The sequence below is a fragment of the Theropithecus gelada genome, chromosome 10 (assembly GCF_003255815.1).
Source record: "Theropithecus gelada isolate Dixy chromosome 10, Tgel_1.0, whole genome shotgun sequence".
Taxonomy (NCBI): Eukaryota; Metazoa; Chordata; class Mammalia; order Primates; family Cercopithecidae; genus Theropithecus; species Theropithecus gelada.
Window position 1 is genome coordinate 91,224,632 of NC_037678.1, and position 19,078 is coordinate 91,243,709.

Here is a 19,078-nt window from a genome sequence, read left to right on the forward strand (position 1 = left end):
ATATTAACTTCATTTTATGTTTTATAAACTTGGTCATGTAATAGTCATCCATTTCAGCACCAACAAAGAAACTCCAATTTGTATCTGTGTGGATTATTAACTGGCTCTGAGCTCTATGACTTTCTGCAGTATTTCCAGCAGGTTTCAAAGTGATCAGTCCTAATAACCTTGAGGTTTGTGTTTTTTTATTTATTTTTTAATTGCTTGGTGAGTCTAACAACAATGAATCCAACTTGCACTTTCTTATTTTGTGTTCCTAGATAATTCATTATTGAGAAAGCAATTTATGCTAGTTAAGAGAAGGCCTATAATGAGGCACGAATTCTGTTTACAAAAATAAAGTAATTGAAGCAAAAGCTAAAATTTAAAAGTTTGATAGTAGTCAATAAAAATTAAAGAAGGTATACATAGGAATATTTGAAATTAGGCCAAAAACAATACATTGGCTCCCTTTTTCTTATAACAAAAACCAAGTTCACTGAAAGTAATTTATTTCCTTTTATGGAACTACATTTTGCATTATACAAGTTCAATCTTGCTATGAATAGATTTATTAGGCTTTGTTTTGAAAAGTTGCTTTTCTTTTTCTTCTTTGGACTTTTCAAAAGCAGAAGCTACACTGACATGCTCAATGTGGTATTTGCTGATGCGTGCGTGTGTGTGGTTTTAATTTTTAGGTTTGTTTCCTCTCAACCTTTTCTTTGAGTTAATGTGAATCACAGCTGTATTTTTCATTCCTGAGCACTGTGATTCATTGCTATTGACTTCCTCTGGAGCCCACTATACCACAGAGTCCTGTGGGAAACTGATTAGTCACTGCGGAGCAAGGTACCTTGAATGCTGTGGTCAGCATCAGCTCAAACAACTGTCTTTGGGCAGTGATGAAAGTTGCTGTAGCATCTTCCTTTGGGGAAGTAAGAAAGCTTCCCTTTAGGGGTTCATATGGTTTGTAGCAATCCTTGGATTCATCTTGATAACATACGGGCAAATTTGATGTTGGAAAACATAAACGTCTTATTTGGTTAAGAAGCTTTTGGGTCACACTTCTGCCTTCAAGAAACAGACGTTGATCACAGCCCCTTGCCAGTGGCATAGAAATAATATTTGTGGATAGCTTGAAACTTACTATATTGGTGCAGCTTTGAAAAATTTGGAACAGATTCATTTATCTCAAATATACTTTTATCTAACTTCCTTGAGTCTAATTTTAGAAAATTTCAAGCCAAGGGATTTTTCTTTATAAGCTAGACTTACAAAGAATTCCTAAAGTCATGCCTTAACCATAATCAATTATTCTCCCTAAGTTTCCACTTGCAGTTAGCATTGCCGATTAATAGTTTGTGATCACCTGTTGCAAGGGTGTAGATGTGACCCTACCTCCATTTGATATCACCTAACCTGAAGGGGCTTTGGCGGCTACGTCTGCGATAATGAGAATTCTGATTTTCCTGTTCAGAGTATAGGCTCTACAAGTTTAAGGAATTGGAGCAGTTTCAGAGCAGGGACAAATGGTTAACCAGTTAAATAGGCCAAACAGGCCGGGCGCGGTGGCTCAAGCCTGTAATCCCAGCACTTTGGGAGGCCGAGACGGGCGGATCACGAGGTCAGGAGATTGAGACCATCCTGGCCTACATGGTGAAACCCCGTCTCTACTAAAAAATACAAAAAACTAGCTGGGCGAGGTAGCGGGTGCCTGTAGTCCCAGCTACTCGGGAGGCTAAGGCAGGAGAATGTCGTAAACCCGGGAGACGGAGCTTGAAGTGAGCTGAGATCTGGTCACTGCACTCCAACCTGGGCGACAGAGCGAGACTCCATCTCAAAAAAAAAAAAAAAAAATAGGCCAAACAAGGTGTCAGAAGATCAAATTCTGGTCTGATCCTTGGGTAGCCTTGGGAAACAATTTTTGCCTTGCTAGGCCTCAGGCTTTTTATGTGTCTGTTAGCATGGAGAGCTTGAGGTGGAAATGCAAACAGAAAACAGTGCACCCGGGTAGAAGTTGCACATGGTTGCCTTGCAATCAGAACTGGGTCACACAAACAAAAAGCCCGATCGAATATTTCCTGAACATATAGGAAGTATAATTTCTTAACCTCTGCATAAAAGAGGATTGCCAGCCATATTCTGTTGAGACAAGAGGACATTGATACAATTCCTGATGCATCTGAATTACTGAAAGAAGATTTAGAAAATTTGTAAATTTCAGGATGAATAAGAGAAAAGTAAATAAAAACTAAAAATAAGACAATATTAAGCTGTTCAAGAGAGGAACATTTATCATAATATACTGTGTATTTCAGTGATGAGTACAATATTGGCATAATTACAATATAACAATATTGGCGTGATTGTAATATAATCATGTAGAGAAAATGGAGACATAGTCGTATAGAGAAGGTGGAGACAAGAAGTGTGCACATTTGCTAGAGCTGGGATGGGAGTAGAGGTGGTAAAGGAGAGTTCAATCCTTGCCTTCCATAATAGGGAATCAACAGTCTAAAACGGAAAATTCCAGAAGTTGCAATACATGTGTTATTACTTGGAAGTAAATACCAACTGGGTTGGTCCATTCCAGCTGCTCTAACAAAATACCTTAAACTGAGTAATTTATAAACAATAGAAATGTATTGCTCACAGTTCCGGAGCCCGGAAATCCTAAGTTCAAGGTGCTAGCTGACTCAGTCCCTGGGGAAGGCTCACCCTTTGCTTCAAAGATGAAGCCTTCTAGCTGTGTCCTCACTTGGCAGACGGGGCAAACAAGCTCACTCAGGCCTCTTTTATAAGAGCAGTAATCCCATTCATGAGAGCTTCACTCAAGACCTAATCACCTCCTAAAGGCCCTACCTCTTCATACTATTGTATTGGGGATTCGGTTTCAACGTATAAATTTGGGGGTGGGGGGCACAAACATTGAGATTATAGCACCAACACAATTAGCTAAAAAGATTGAAAGTGGTTACTCTAAGGAGAGGGAAGTGGGGAGAAATGCTTTTTATGTGAATAATCTTTATGGATCTATTTGATTTTTTGTATAATTTTGATGAAACTAAAAACTGAAAAAGTCACAAGAATTTTTTTAAATAAAATCAGTGAATCAAAAAGAAAGACACTGATGCCCACTGAGGTTCAATAACTTGTCTAGGGTTCACCACTGACAATGGGACAAAGCCAAGATTCAACAGCTCTCAGTTCAGCTCTAGAGCCTGAGCACTCCATCACTATTGAATATCGCCTCTCCAAAAAACATTAAATATGTTTGTTCATTCATCATTCATCATTCAGAATCAAAAAATATGAATTACGTAACAGTGAAGTATAGTCATGCATCCCTTAATGATGGGGATACACTCTGAGAAGTGAATCATTTGGCAGTTTTGCCATTGTGCAAATACTGTAGAGTGCACTTACACAAAAATGGTAGAGCCACTACACAGGTAGGCTGTATGGTATAGTCTATTGCTTCTAAGCTATGAACCTCTGCAGCATGTTACTGTACCGAATACCATTAGGCAATTGTAACATAAGAATAAGTACTAAGCATATCTAACATAGAAGTGTACAGTAAAAATATGGTATAAAAGATTTTTTTTTAAATAGTACACCTGTATAGTACAGCTCCATTATAATCTTATGGGACCACCATTGTATGTAAGTCCATCATTAACTGAAATGTCATTGGGCAATGCACAACTGTATTATATTGTACTTTTCAGATGAGCAAAAAAGTAAACAATTGTTAATGCTCATGGTTGGCAAGAGTGTGAATTCATGGGCATCCTCGCATCACAAGTTCTTAAAACTGCATACGCCTCGCCCTAGTAACTCATTTTATAGAACTTAATTTAAGAAAATAGCTGGGCATGCCCAGCACTTTGGGAAGCCAAGGTGGGCGGATCAGGAGGTCAGGAGTTCGAGACCAGCCTGACCAACTGGTGAAACCCTGTCTCTACTAAAAATACAAAAATTAGCCTGGCATAGTGGTGCATGCCTGTAATCCCAGCTACTAAGGAGGCTGAGGCAGGAGAATCTCTTGAACCCGGAAGGTGGAGGTTGCAGTAAGCCGAGATGGCTCCACAACACTCCAGCCTGGGCAACAGAGTGAGACTCCATCTCAAAAAAAAAAAAAAAAGAAAAAGAAAAAGAAAGTAACTGGGCATGGATTAAAAGATATTTGAAAAAAAGGTTGCAACATTGTTTAAAATATCAAAAACAGCAAAAATTAAAAGTAACTGAAAAGTTCATCAGTTGATTAAATGTATTATTGTATGCATTTCACAGGTGTGAAAGGGATGAGCTGGATATATTTGTGTTAACATGAAAAGATGTCCATGTTATATTATCACATGTAAAATACACATCTCAGGACAGTATGTGCAGTATGATCCCTTCATATAAAAATGTGTGTGTGCATGTGCACATGGGCATACATATAGGGTCTGGAAGGACAGATCTTTAATGGTTGATGAAATTTATTTCTAGGTGGGGAAGGATTAGAAGGCTGCCATAACAAAATAGCATAGGCTGCGCCGTTTAAACAACAGAAATGTATGTCTTGTAGTTCTGAAGGCTGAGAAGTCCAAGGACCAGGTGTCAGCATGGTCAGGCTCTGATGAGGGTCCGTTTCCTGGCTTGCAGATAGTCATCTTCTCACACAGCAGAGAGAAAAAGAACCAGCAAGCTCTCTGGTGTCTCTTCTTTGAGGGCACTAATCCCATCACAAGCACCCCACCCTCATGACCTCATCTAAACCTAAATACCTCCCAAAGGTTCCACCTCCAAATAACTTCACAGTGGAGATTAGGGCTTTAACACAGGTGTTCACAAACATTCAGTTCATAACAAGAGGGGACTTTCCCTTTTATTCATACACTTTTGTGTTGTTTTAATATTTACAGAATATTTAACGATTGAAATTGTATATGTACCAGACAAGGTCTTACTGAGGCTGGAGTGCAATGGCACAGTCACAACTCACTGTAACCTCAACCTCCCAAGCTCATGCCATCCTCCCACCTCACCCTCCTGGGTAGCTGGGACCACAGGTTCATGCCACCATGCCTAGCTAATTCTTTTATTTTTGTAGAAATGTGTCTCACTATGTTGCCTGCACTGGTCTGAAACCCCTGAGCTCAAACAATCCTCCTGCCTCAGTCTCCCAAAGTGCTGGGATTACAGGCACGAACCACCACACCCAGCTGAAAATATACTTTTATTTAAAAAGCAAAAGCATATAGCTGTGAGTGATAAGTGATCAGAAATGACATCTAATCCAAACTTTCAATTTTTATAGGTAATCAAAGAGATTTAATAACTTTCTCAAAGTCACATAAATGCAAATGCAAATAAAAACTCAAGATTTCTGGTCTGATGAGTATCAAATTACTGTAATCAAATAAGTATTAAAATAAAACAATGACATTATATGGTTCTCATTAAATTTAAAAGGCTCAAACAGACAACTCAAAATGTGTCTCTAATATTCTAGGCAATTTGTTGCCATTTTTACATCAACATTGGTTTTTATTGCTAATCCCATTGCTATTAACCTTGTTTTGTGACAGTCATAAAGACTAGTAAGATCAAGTGGCCAATGTTATGATTGTTATTTGAAAGGTGAAACCAGAAAACAAAGCCTGATTCTAAATAAGGTCATTTTAAATGGCAAATGAACAGATGCCAGTTTTAAGGGACTCCATCGTAGCCTTTCTCAGTGAGTGAGATTTTAACATTGTAATTTATCACCAAAAAGTAATGTAATGCACTACAGACTCTTAAATTGTCACTTTTCCCCTTAAACCCCCTCAAAACGCAGACAAAAAATGATAATTTACTTTAGGAAATTCGAGAAGTGTGGGCGAGGGGTCTGGGTATGTTACTTCTATCACAGACTTGGAGAGATGTTGGCCAATTGTCAACAGTCTGTTTCTGGGTCCTGTGGTCTAGAGTCCCCCAAAAGCAAGCCAGGGGTCTCCCTGAGCCAGCCCAGCCTCAGGTGCATTTCCAGCGGGTTCTAGGCCAGGCTGGTCTTCCTGGGCCAGTGTGGACCATGTACTTCCTGTGGTTGCTGGCATTCTCTCACTTTCCCATCTGAGTCCCCTGGAGAGCTGGTGAAAACTCCCTCAGGGTTTCTGATGCAATAGATCTGGGCTGGGGGCTGATAATTGGCATTTATAATTCCTTCTCAAGTGCACCATAGGCTGGTAGCCAGCTCTAGGATGGGCTGTGGAGCAAGCAGACCTAATTTATAGCATTTGCTGACTTCCATGTGGTATAAATACTCCCACCAAGCTACCAAGGGTTTCACAACCAGCCTGCAAAATTGCTGCATATTTGGTAATGGGCTCTTGTGGGCCGGTGTGAGCTGATGTGAATTGGCTGCTGAACATTGCTGCAGGTGAGGCTGATGCTGCTGGTCTAGGTGGGTTGTCTGGCTTTCCACCGAGAGTTTCATCCACTGGTGGTCCTGCCTGCTCTAACTCTGTTTCTCCACCCCTGACTGTATGTCTCGGCTCCATACTCATCTATCCAACTATCCTTTGGTCATTTCCACTTGGGAGGCCTACAGGCTCCTCAAATTTAGCTGGTCCAAAGTTCAACTATTTTATTTTTCTCCCACCATACCTCCTATCTTTCTAGATGTCTTACTTTGGTGAATTGTACCACCACCCACTCACGTTTCCTAAGGGAAACTCAAATCCTGTATCCCGTAAATATATTGCCCATATGTGCCCCACCGTTTTCCATTCATCTCACATGTGTACGATCATTCCCCTACCTGCTTGGCCATCCACAATGTCACTCTTCTACTCAGAAGTATTCAGTGGGGCCTCGTCATTCCCCATAGGATCAAACCTCAGTTTGTCTCTATGGCCTAAGGATGATCTCATCGCCCCTGTCGAGCCCCACTTCCCCTTCCACAGGATACTTGAGGCTCCAGCAAGAGTGGGCAGTATTGGATGTGTAGCTTCTCCAAAGCACTTGCTCCTTTCTCACTTCTGGGGACCATTCCTCACGGTGCTCTCTCTCTCTGTCTCTCTCGCTCTCTCTCTCTCTCTGTCTCTCTGCCTGGAATCCCTTCCTCTGCCTACTCATCCTTTCAGGCTCAACTCAGAGGCTGTTTTTTCTGCAACACTCTTTGGGCCTCCCTCAGAAGAACTTACACTTTCCGTTTTCTGTTCCTATTGCACTGGTCACAGATCTGTTTTAGCAATGATCTTGTTGGTAGTGTCTGGGTGCAAAGGGCTGCATTTTCATATGTCTGTTATCTCACATTGACTGCCTGGGACGTTGTAGATGTTCAGTCATGTTTGTTAAATAGAAGAATGGCTGGGTGAACTGTGGGCCAAGTTTTACCCATCTTCACTGCTTACACTACAAAAGGTAGAACTGAAAAGGTGAAACCAGGGTTAAACGTGGCTCATTCTCCTCCCACTTTTTGGAAGATATTTTTGTCTCCGGAATCTTCAGACCCATGAAGTCCATTCTGATCTGTGTTCCAGCCTTTAAAATGGACTCAAATGTATTTGTTTCTAGGTGGCTCATAGGTCTGAGCTTCCTGGGAGATCTGCAGACTAGAAATGGTGCAAGACTGGCCTGGGACAGGTTGACCAGCTCTTCAAGACCGAGACAGTGGGGTGAGAACTGCCTACATCTGAACAATGAGAGTGGCAGTACTCTTTCTTTTGGTTGGGCCTCCTGTGTTTTCTCGGAGCTTATAAATGAAGTTAGTATAGATGAATCCAAAGAATGGCAAGAATTTTCAGAGGCTGAATCGATAGAATAGATGGAAGAGCCCGTTATCTGTATGAAGAGACTCAGGAAGTAAGGAACTCCAAAAGCCACGAGTAGATTCTAAGCAGGTATCCTGATTTCATCTTAAATGCTCCCTTGCCCATCTTTCCCTGATCTCCTCCAAATGTCTTCATTCCATCTGGTATTAGAATTACTTAGAGCACTGGTAAGACCTCTGCTAATGATACCTATTCTTCTAGGCAGGATAGGTTCTTACTGATTTACACTGAAAGCAAAATACACACACACACACACACACGCACACACAATTACAAATTCAGATGTTAAAGCACCAAATACATCTATTTGGATGAACATAGTGGAGTTTTAATTATTTATGATAACTCTTTGTTGCTTATGCTAATATATGCATTATTATGATTAATATTTTAACAATAATTTAACTTGTAAAGTGCTTTGGATGCATTTATTTAGTATGCTATAATTTCTAAACAATGCCCTCTGCAAAAAGAGGTGACTATTTGCATGAATACATTTTATTTGGCCTAGCAACATAGTAAACCGGGATTTAAAAAAATATATTTCTAATAATTTCTAATGCTAATAATCATTAGAATAGCTAGCATTTATTAATCATTTGTTATATTACACACATTGTGCTAAGAAGTGCTTTTTCATGGACTATTTTTATTCAATGCGCATTTTACAGATGAGGAAACTAAAGCACGGAGTAACTAAGTAACTGCTCAAAGTAACTGCTTAGTGATTCCCTGGGATGGCCCAGCCCTGGTTTAATAGTCATAGAGCCATAGCAAGGAGACATTGCTGCTTGTTGAAGTTTTTCACCTTAATGTCAAAGCTGACTGGCAGTGAATGTGGTGAGGAAGCAGAAGGTAGTGGAAGTGTTCATGCCCTGGAATCTGAAGACCGAATGAAGTTCTCATCTAACTCTTTTGTGGCTGTTTGGCATTCTCTGAGCAAAAGTGAATAAATGGTGGTAACACCTACTCTGCCTGCTTCTATGCCCACCCAGGGGCTAGTATGCGCATGTGCTGAGTTAATTGTATGAAAGTTATTTGCATGCTGGACCTCACCTAGGCTCCCTCTCAATGGCCTTTTCCTTTCCTTCCTGTAAGAATAAGCCTACGGCAGAGACGGAAGCTTCCCGCACAGTTTGCTACCACCGCTTATCAGCAAGACGCACCTGTGCCCTTGAGTGAACATGAGATAATTTTAAATGGAACATCTTTTTTGAACTTAGGGGTTTATTTTAAGATTATTTAAAATACATGTACCTAGTACATCAAATTGTGATTTCATCATCATTATTATTATTTAGGGTGTTAGGTATATTTGTTTTTAAATAATAGTACACTATTCTGTGTATATGGCCCTTCTTTTGCCCAGATCCCTCCCAGTCCTGTGGGCAGTTTGCATTAGTACTTTCGTTTTCTGTCTCCTAAAGGGGGCTTCCAGAATACAATGAATCTAAGGCCCCCTGAGACCTGGATCCTCCGTGTGTGACATGGACTGTGTAACCATTGCAGGAAACTTCTTAGAATCCCAGAAAGAGAGGTTTTCGTGAGTTCTGGCTGGCAGGAACACAACAGGAGCCAAGGAGAAGGAAAATGGTCTAGAAGACTTTTTGAAAAATGAACTGAAGGCATTAGTTACAGAAACTCGGTTAGGTCCTGCCGATGATCATTTCCAGTTGGAGAGGATCATTCGAAAGCCACCCTCTTATGTCACTGTTTGGATGCTGATCCACCCAGATGTCCTCCTCCGGCCATGGTGGGAGTTGAATGTGACGGCTCTCAGTGGCTCTCTTCTCTAAGGCCTGCTCGAGGCCATGAGAACCTCCTTACCCAGGAGGACACACTCAGACACACTGACTGGCACCAAAGCATAACAGGCAGCACGCCCCGCCTCGCTGCCAGTGGGATAACTGTGGGGTGTGAGTCATGCTCTTGAGCTCCCTGGGGATGAGACCAGGCTAGACTTTCCCTGCAACCACTGGCTCACTCTGCTCTTTCTCCTTTCCTACCTGCCTTCCTCACTTCCATACAAGACCCTCCCAATATGCCTTATGCATCTGAATCTCCACCTCAGACTCTGCCTCTAGGAAATCTGATCTAGGACTAAACCTTTCTTGGCAGCCCCACTACCTGGTTGATGTCCTAGGGTCACCCAGCGGTCAGAGGCCCTCTGCCTCCAGAACAGTCCTTGCCACGTGTGGGCAGCTCTGGTCATTAGACAGGTCTTCCTTAGCTTGATCCAGGCAGATGGAGCCTCCCTTTCAGAAGACAGTTCTCCTGCCCCGCTCCTCTCCCCTTCCCAGTCCTCTCTCACCCTAAACTTTTCTAGGTGCTTCATCTAGGCCTCTTGTGGCCAGGTTCCTGTTCTCTCACTTCCTGGGTTCTTTCCTTGCCTCAATCCAGTGTTGCAAAACCCCACCATGGGTGATCACTCAAGCCCTTCATTCTCACTGAAGGTTGAGGACACACAGAATAGGACTTCCACAAATATGGATACCGCCTTGGATAAGCCCAAATGCTCGTCAGGGATTTGGACAACTCTATCACTGAGCTTCAAACCAAAGACCCTCTCACCTGTGTTTCTAGTAGGCTGCACCTTGCCTCAGTGCACCCTCAGGTGATGTTGTCTGTAACCCCACTCACAGGATTTTGCATTTATTTCTGCTACATCTCATTTGTGAGCCTGTTGTCTCAGCCAGTTGAGTTGTATTTTGTATCCTAATTATTTCATCTGGTCCCATCTTTCCAAAGCATGTTACAACAATCATTGTAGGTACAGCCCTGAAGATTTTTAGCTGGAACTCAGATTAGCATTCTGTAATAATTTTATTTCATTGCTTAATTCTTATGAATTTAGTTTATAGTATCAAAGTATGATTTATGGTCGCTCTTTGTTGCTCATGCTAATATATGCTTTATTATGGTTAATATTTTTAACAATAATTTAACTTGCAAAGTGCTTTGCATGCATTTATTTAGTTTGCTATAATTTCTAAACAGTGTACTCTGTAAAAGGAGGTGAGTGACTGTTTGCATGAATACATTTTATCTTGACCTTAGTAAGCCAGGATTTTTAAAAAATTTCTTATAATTTCTAATCTAATAATAATTATGAGAATAGCTAGCATTTATTAATCATTTATTATATTATGAACATTGTGCTAAGAAGTGCTTTTTCATGAGCTGTTTCATTCAATACCCATTTTACAGATGAGGAAACTAAGGCACGGATAACTAAGTAACTGCTCAAAGTCACGCCCTTAGTGATTCCCTGGGATGGCCCTTCCCTGTTTTCATAGTCATGGAGCCATAGCAAGGATGTAATTGGCACATCATATGCATTAGCTTCTTCTGCTATAGATTTAAGTTGAAAAGAGAGTCAATTTAAGGAAAATTCACAATCCTGTGTGATACTTGGCAGCAGGCATTGTGAAGGCAGTACATGAATGACTGGTGTTTAGGAAACACTGATTTATAAGGTTTGTCATTCTCTCTACTTTAAGTCATCTATCAGCTTAACCTCTGTTTAATCCTTATCCCGGTTTAACTTCTTAGCAAACATCCTGTGCAGGACAGGCACGGAGGGAATCTTGGGGCCTACTCCCGCTTGGTAGCAATCCATCAACTGTGGCTCCTGTGTGCAGGCATTTAACTATTTTCTCGTCATCCTCTTCTATGCAATTTTTTTTCTTGCTAAAAAGGTGTCATTATTTGTCAGCTTCCTTTTTGAAATTCAGATCCACACAACAGTTTTTTCTAATGTTATTTTTGTTTTTGTTGTTGGTTTTTCTGCTCATTTGTTTTTGGGGTTTTTTTTGAGACAGTTTCGCTCTTATTGCCCAGGCTGGAGTACAGTGGTGCAATCTCAGCTCATTGCAACCTCCACCTCCCAGGTTCGAGCGATTCTCCTGCCTCAGCCTCCCAAGTAGCTGGGAGTACAGGCGTGCGCTACCACACTTAGCTAATTTTTGTATTTTTAGTAGAGATGGGGTCTCGCCATGTTGGCCAGCTGGTCTCCAACTCCTGACCTCAGGTGATCTGCTCGCCTTGGCCTCCCAAAGTGCCGGGACTGCAGGCGTGAGCCACCACACCCTGCCTTTTTCTAATTTTCTAATCTAATAGCCCTGCCAAGTACATAAGGAGTATGGCTAAACTGACATAGCTTGTCTTGGGAAACCCAAACTGGACCCTGGAGATGACCACGTTTTGGCTAAGATACACCATCTTGCAAAGAATCCCAACAGTAATCATCTCTAAAATGGCTCTTGAACCCACAGCTTTATAGCTGGAGGAGTCTGCTGCCTTCTCTGTTTTTGAAGCCAAGGACCAACATTATCTACCGACTTTATCCAGCCCTCTTCAATTCTCCTGAATGCTTGAAGGTGATCACAAATAATCTCACATGCATTTAATTATTAACCATAGCGTGGCACAGGAGTCCTGCAGATTGGAAAAGAAAATGCCTGTAGAAGATCCAGGTACACTCTTACGACCGCCTAATTGACCTCAGGATCCAGTCTTGCTTTTTAATGCTGGTCTCCTCTTCCTGTCTTACAGCCTTTAGGTGTTCAGCTGATGTAAATTAATTGCTCCCATAGTCAAGGACTTTAGTAGATTTGCTTTTTTTTTTTTTTTTTTTTTTGCTGCTAGTCAACCACATTGTGTTCCAAAAGTACTTTTAAAAAGGTATTTTATGGTTTTATTTAGCTTTGTTTTATTTGTAAAATACCCCTCTCCTGGGATGTAGGCTTCTAGGCATTATTCATATAGATCCAGCACACTGTTTGGGGTACACTTAGGCCTCCAAAGCCCTTACCCATATTCCTGTGCTGTTCAGCTGTTCATTGCAAAGGTGCAGACACGCCTGCTTGTGATACCTTTCCCTCTTAGCTACTGACTTATTTGTGACGTCAGAACCCCATTTTCAAGAACTTCCCATTCTATTTGATGGGAAAGAGGGCACTGTTTATAGACTCCAACTCACCTTTAAACTTTGTGAAATCTCTGTTTATAAACCACAAAATTCATCAGCCCCACTAAGTTTCCCACTCCTAGCTTTTGTGAACGTAAGGATTACATAAGAATTTTCTCTTACAATGCCTCTCACTTCCACTTCCCCAATCAGTTCCTCCCGGTGAATCAGAAATAAGTTGAAAATAGCAGCTCCACCCACAGCTTTCTGATCCTTCTGAGGGCTGAATCTGCCCACAAGTTAGGTCAACTGTGTGTCGCACGCAGTTTTTATCACAGAGACACTATGAGAATGTGTGTGGACAGCTGACCCTGCCACCTGTCTTTCTGCCTGATTTCTGCAGCAGGAATGAATCACTCACTTCCTGCGTTGATAGTGGCTGTGGCTTCCTGTCAGCACAGAAGCACTTTTATTCTTTTCTCCATTCGTCTCCATTATCTTCTAACATGAAAACCATTATGTAGATGCATAGATTTATTTGTCCTTGACTTAACAGAGACAGCTTAGCACTCTCCAAAAGAAAAGAAAAAGTATGTTTCTTATGAGTGGAACATGATAAAATATGCCGTCTCTTGGTCGCATTCTAACAGAGGGTTCCATTCCTTGTGATCTTGCTGACTCGTAGGAAGTTCTGCAGAGCTGATCATTTCCTCCACCATCCTAGGTCCATTTTTGCTGGTTCTGCTCTGTATGATGATTGGGATGGTCCAACCGGCTACATCGTCTCGGGCTCCCTTTGCTAACCGGCTTCCTGCTTGGCTTGGTTTGGCTCATGTGAAGCCCTGGTTGATAGGGTGGGTGGAAGGAAAGGAAAAGCCAGGGCATTTCACCACCCTTAATATACTAATGATTCAAATTTGTGCCTCAGCAAACATGCAGATTAGCTGGGATCCTCAGCAGAGAATAGAGCTACCTCTGGAAATAGTAGGCTCATGAATGTTAAGAGGATACTGAAATTGCCACCTATGTAATGGGACGTTTTGGGTGAGAGGTTCATGGAGGTTCTGATTGATCAGGTTCTTGAAGAGTACATGAGCATTTTTCCTGGCAGATCTACTCATGACAGACATCCCAGGAAGACAGAAGAGAAGATGAGCAGTTATGGAAACCCAGAGTTGTATGGTGTGCTTGCAAATGGGATTAATTTATTAATCTGTAGGACTTTGTTTGGGGGCATGATAGGAGATTAAGACAAAAAAAGAAAAAAATGTGGATTGAATCCAGTATATGAAGGACCCTCTGTAATAGCCATGCTTTCTCCCAGGGGTGAGTTCACAGGAGCTCCAGAGAGGTCTAGAGTGAGGAGGGTGGGAAGAACAATTTCGTATATCATCTACGTTGTATACTGGGCTTCTATAGACTATTGTGTTTGATGAAAGTGCGCCAGCTTTAAAAGTTCAAAATCCACTATTGTGGCAATAGGAAATGTATTGGTCAGGGTTTTTAGATGCATATGAGAGAATCCCCTCTAGCTGGTTTAGGCGGGGAGGGGCACTGATGAACAAAGTTCCCAGAATCATGGGATGGATCCAGCAGTGGGGTTTAGGCTGAGCTTCCCAAGGGACTCCCAGAATGGCCCACCAGAATCGGCCGACCAAGGGGTTGGCCACTGCAGAAGGGATCAGGAAGCTGCTGAATCAGGAGACCCCCTAGGGGCTGCTGCTCAGAGCTGCTCCCGCTCTGCCATGGTCCCTGACCACAAAACGATGCCCCGACTCTGTGTCATTCCCTGCATCACTCAGTTCCCAACAAAGCCGTGCAGGAGCCCATCTGCTTGGTAGAGTCTAAATCATATGGCCACATCCCAGCAGCAAGGAGGCCAGAAAATGAGGTTTCTGTTGTCTTATTTTTGCATCCTATGTTGGAAAGACAGAAATTATCCTGAAAGACACTATCAAAATAGGGATTGTGATCAAAAGATTTAGGGGATACTCAAATGACAGGTGTCCACCTCAGGAAGACATATTTTCTAAAGGAAGGGAGAATAGGATGAAATTTGCATTTTAAAATATCATTTTTATGAAACCATTTGTTTTTTAGCCAAGGCCAGTCCTGATGACTGTGTGAGGTCATGAGACTGCTGGTTTCTCTAACTAGCTTCACATTTTCTTTTACCAAGTTATCTAAATTCAAGCTAGCTTTTCATTAACTTTTATGCCAGGCCTCGAATCATCTTTTACTTACATGGCATTACCTTGGAATCCTTTCTTGGCCTCTCCTTCATGCTTCATTATTGTGCAGTTTGGTGAAGACCCCCTGCTCCCTCAGGTGTAGCATCTTCCTGCCACATGAGGGATACCTTAATAATATGACCGTCAGCCGTAAGCCTCAGCCCTTTCCAATGTCACGTCCCACAGTGCATCACGTACCAGCAAATGTTTATCACAGCTTACTCAAGGCCAGTCATTCAGTCTCCAGGACTCTCAGTAAGGTTGGGCAGGAATTTCCTGTTGCTGTGGAATAAAGCATGAACAACTGCCACATGATGTGTCGCTAAAATGAATGCAGTATCATTAGTGTAGTAGACACTGTGATGCGCCACCAGATCCCCCTTAAGGAGGGACTTGTTGCCCGGCTGCTGACAGTGCTGACCTTGGGGAGTCAATAGCTGCCCGGCAGCCCCTGCAGGGGTACCTTGGCTGAAGGGGGCTGCCTAGGCAAGGGTTATGCCATTCCCGGGGACACCCACATCCAGTGACTGATGCTGGTGGGGGTACAATGGCATAGCCATCTCAGCCCACCTCGGGACACCCCTATGAGGTTGGCTCATCCTGAATCCTGAACCTTATCTCCATGTCCCTGTGTCCACTCCTGCTTCCTTACCATTCCACAGGCAGTGATCCCATGGGCGCTCCTTAATAAGCCTCCTGTACCCTAAACTCTGTCTCCAAGTCTGCTTCCGGGAGACCCCAACCCGTGACCATCAGCCTCTTGGAGAAGTACACAGATACCCCAGCATGCCACACTCCAGGTAGATGCTGCCCCCTCCCAGGGCACCCAGTTCACTTTAGAAATGTGCAGCTGCCAACTGCTCTCAGCAAGGAGATGTCTGGTGCTTGGTGCTTGGGAGTAGTTTCGTTCATTTAAAAACTTCACATAAATTTTTACATTAACATTTTTTAACCTGAAAAAAAATTGAATTCTAGTTAGTGATATGTACGTCAGAAGTATTTAGGGGGAAGTACAGACATCCAAGTTTTTCTTTCAAATGCACCTAAAATAAGATGGATTGGGGTGTGCGTAGAGGGAGGTAGAGATGGAAAAATATGGATAAAACAAGTATCGTAAAATGTCAATGGTAGAATCTTGGTGGTGTGTATATGAGTGTTCACTGAAAAATTCTTTTAATTTTGCTGTGTGAAACTTTTTATTTTAAAGTATTGGGAAAATAAATAGGTATAACTGAATAGGAAGAGTAGACTGAGATTGTTTTATGAACTTATTTCAACGATAAAGTTAAGCCCATCAAGTACTTGAGATTATATCAGTATAATTTCCCTGATATGCTTGAACCCATTATTTATTCAGCAAACATTTATTGAGCATGTACAATGAGCTTGAATATACAATAAGTGTTCCAGGGAGGATAAAGAAATATAAGAGCTATATATTCGATAAGTTTGTTATAGTGGATTCAATAAATACATATATAAAGTTAAGTAGTAATAGTTCATATCACCCTAGACGTAGACTTTTAAAATACATGGATTTGGCCGGGCGCGGTGGCTCAAGCCTGTAATCCCAGCACTTTGGGAGGCCGAGGCGGGTGGATCACGAGGTCAGGAGATCGAGACTATCCTGGCTAACATGGTGAAACCCCGTCTCTACTAAAAATACAAAAAACTAGCCGGGCGTGGTGGCGGGCGCCTGTAGTCTCAGCTACTTGGGAGGCTGAGGCGGGAGAATGGCGTGAACCCGGGAGGCGGAGCTTGCAGTGAGCCGAGATCACGCCACTGCACTCCAGCCTGGGAGACACAGCGAGACTCCGTCTCAAAAAAATAAAATAAAATAAAATAAAATACATGGATTCTCCTTCCTGTAGGAGACAGCTACAAAGCAAAACTCAAACAAAAACAAATGCATGTATTGGTTCTACCATGCAGATAATGTTTCTAGCAATGAATAATAATAATAACAATAATAGCAGACCTTACACAGTGTTCACCATGTACCCAGCAATGTTCCGAGGGCTTCACCTGTTTTGATGCATGTCATCCTTACACTTTGTGATAGTGAGAATGTATCTGCAGATTTGCAACTAAAGGGGATGTGACTAGCTGAGAGCACCACCTACTGTGCTCTCTAACCTATCACTGAATTTCTAAGCCCGTGGCTGAACCCAGTAGGGATACTAAGGCAAGCACACTCCCAAGAGACACGGGTGGCCTCTAACAGCCATCGCTGGCTCCGTGACTCCCAGATGGCCTCGCCAGCCTTTCTCAGCCAGCATGGTGATCTAGGATGCTGTCCCCAACCTTCCTTCCTCCCCACTCTCCTTTACAGAGACAAGACCTGTGTGGCAACGTGATGGCTCTCCCCACCTCCCTAGACTGCCTCCCTCTTGCTCCCCACTGTCCCTCCCAGGGCTAATTTTTGGAAATAGTAAAAAAGACTCACCCTCAAGCACGCCTTCCAAAGGCAAACCAACCACTCCGGAGCCCATGCCCCAGCCACCTCTTTCATGAACTCCCACACTCCAGGCCATGACCCACCAACCCTGATCACCCCGGGACCAGGTAGCAGACAACCAGGGACAGCCCCTTCCTTAGTCCCTCAGTGCTGCTATAACAAAATGCCTCAGACTGGATAACTTAGAAACAATAGGCATTTATTTTCACAGTTCTGGAGTCTGGGAAGTGCAAGAAGAAGGCACCAGCAGGTTCGGTGTCTGCTATAACAAAACGCCTCAGACTGGGTAACTTAGAAACAATAGGCATTTATTCTCACAGTTCTGGAGTCTGGGAAGTCCAAGAAGAAGGCACCAGCAGGTTTGGTGTCTGGTGAGGGCTGCTCTCTGCTTGAAGGTGTTGCTGCATCTTCTGGAGGGGACGAATGCTCTGTCCTCATGCAGCAGGAGGGACAGAAGGGGCCAACTCACCCCCTCAAGCCCTTTGGTGAGACCCTAATCTATTCATGAGGGCGGGTCCCTCATGGCCTCCTCCCCTCCTAAGTGCCCCACTTCTTAACACTGTTGCACTGAGGATTAAGTTTTAACATGAATTTTGAAGGAGGCACAAACATTCAAACCACAGCAGCCCCTATACTCCAGAGCCTAACGAAATTACTCAAACCACCTAGTCCTAAGCCGGATTACCCTGCCCTACATGTTGCTCCCCACGGAAACCACAGCGAAAGCTCCCGCCCACAGTTTCCCCCTCACCTTCTGCCTCTAACAGACCCTGGTGTTTCCCTGTGTGGCCCCCGACAGTGTGGCAAGCCCTCCTCTTGGAATCTGTGAGTAACAAACTGTCTTTTCAATAGTAGTCATCTCCTGATATGCTGGCCTTGCCAAAACAAAATCATAATAAAACCTAGATATAGATATAGATAGGTTTACTATAGACCTATATATAGTAAAACCTATATAGAGAGTAAACCTATATAGAGTAAACCTATATATATAGTAAACATATATATGTGTGTGTGTGTATATGTGTGTATTTTTTTACTTTAAGTTCTCGGAGGCACGTGCAGAACGTGCAGGTTTGTTACAAAGGTATACGTGTGCCTTGGTGGTTTGCTGAACCTATTGACTCATCCTTTATGTTTCCTCCACTCACCCCCGACTCCCCAGCAGGCCCCAGTGTGTGTTTTTCCCCTTCCTGTGTCCACGTAAAACCTATATTTTTTAAAAGCCAGTTAAGTACAAATGTCCCATGGTGTTCAGCTTTTCTGAGTTACTGTTTACAACGTGTTGAGCTCTTAAAATAGCAAGAATGCCAAGAATAGTTTGCTCTCAAGTACTTGGTTTTACGGTCTTACATGCACAAGGAAGAGAACAGAAGGTATCTATATATGAGTACTGAGTGTAGCAGTGCTCTTGGGGCCCCACCAGATCCTCAAGCCTGGGCTGGTGCCCCACTGCGTTGGGAGTGGTGGCTGCTAACTGGCCTCCCTCCCCAGGAGATTCTCCCCAATGAGATGCAAGGCAGCACAGGGGTGCAAAAGCGCAGCCCCCTTGCCTCAGTGCAGGACCAAATCTCTGGTGCAGTTCAAACCCCAGAGCTCCCTGCAGGCTCAGGCTGAGGTTGGCCTCCTGCTGAGGTCCCATTGCTTGCCCCCATCCCCTTCTCCTAAGAGCTTTCCTCCACCACATCGCCTG

General features: G+C 42.9%; 1 protein-coding gene across 1 annotated transcript in view; it reads left to right on the forward strand.

The window, feature by feature from the left end:
* The window catches only part of RIN2 (Ras and Rab interactor 2), a 252,710-nt gene that overhangs the window by 58,882 nt on the left and 174,750 nt on the right, over positions 1–19,078 (forward strand). The gene's annotated exons all lie outside the window — the stretch shown is intronic.